This window comes from Eleginops maclovinus, chromosome 5 (assembly GCF_036324505.1).
Source record: "Eleginops maclovinus isolate JMC-PN-2008 ecotype Puerto Natales chromosome 5, JC_Emac_rtc_rv5, whole genome shotgun sequence".
Classification (NCBI taxonomy): Eukaryota; Metazoa; Chordata; class Actinopteri; order Perciformes; family Eleginopidae; genus Eleginops; species Eleginops maclovinus.
The window spans coordinates 572,775-573,601 of NC_086353.1; the positions used below are offsets into that span (position 1 = coordinate 572,775).

Below are 827 nucleotides of genomic sequence, written 5' to 3' on the forward strand. Positions count from 1 at the left end.
GGAGAGGGACCAGGCCCGAAGGAGCACAGGCTGGGAAAGTTTGAGGAAGAAACTTAACGGTTGTTTTTTTGTTTCCTGGTGATTCACACTGAACATGAGTCTAAACAAGAGACAGGCGCTGACTCAAAGTGTGTGAATGTGTGAATCAGCACATGAGTCACAGAACAAGAAATGATCTCATAACGACATAAAGACTTTAGGGGAATTTCCTGCCAAACAACTAAAAGAGGAAGGACTTACACACACATTCAAATGCTGCTGTGGACTTTGGTAGATCGATACTACTGCTGTGGGGCTTTCCTGTGATCACGTGGTGCTTTGAGAACAACAACAGGCTGTCCCACATGCTGTCGGAACAAGAACTGTCTGTGTTTTAATGTCACTGAAATGTTAATGTGTCATATCTGACAGGTGAACAATATGATAACCTCACATTCAAAGCTGCTTTTTTACCTGAATGATGAATTAATGGTGTGAATATTTGTAATAAACACATTCAAAGGTACTCAGTTGTCCTGGAGACTCATTTTCAATTACGCAATGGTTACATAGGGCTCAATTCTTTTAGAGAAATACGGAAAGTCAAAACATTTCCTCATCAAAAGCCTTAAGTTAAAAGCATATACACATTTCTTAAATGTTCCACTGTTATGAGGTATATAAGGTAGTCATTTAAAGTCTATATAGTCTATAAAAAAACATTACAATTCCTGATAAATGATCAAAAAATAATTTAATATATATGTTTATTATCCAAGCTGCTTTTTTATTTCACTGTTTGTACTTACGGACCCTCATTTCCAATTACACAATGATGGCATAAGTGT

At 37.0% G+C, this 827-nt stretch overlaps 1 protein-coding gene across 1 annotated transcript in view; it reads left to right on the forward strand.

Annotated features, from left to right (window-relative positions):
• ier2b (immediate early response 2b) overlaps positions 1-505 on the forward strand; it is a 1,399-nt gene extending 894 nt beyond the window's left edge. The window contains exon 1 of the mRNA XM_063884560.1: positions 1-505. This exon is cut by the window's left edge and continues 894 nt beyond it. The gene's annotated coding sequence lies outside the window, so the exon portion shown is untranslated.
• Positions 506-827: the final 322 nt, after the last annotated feature.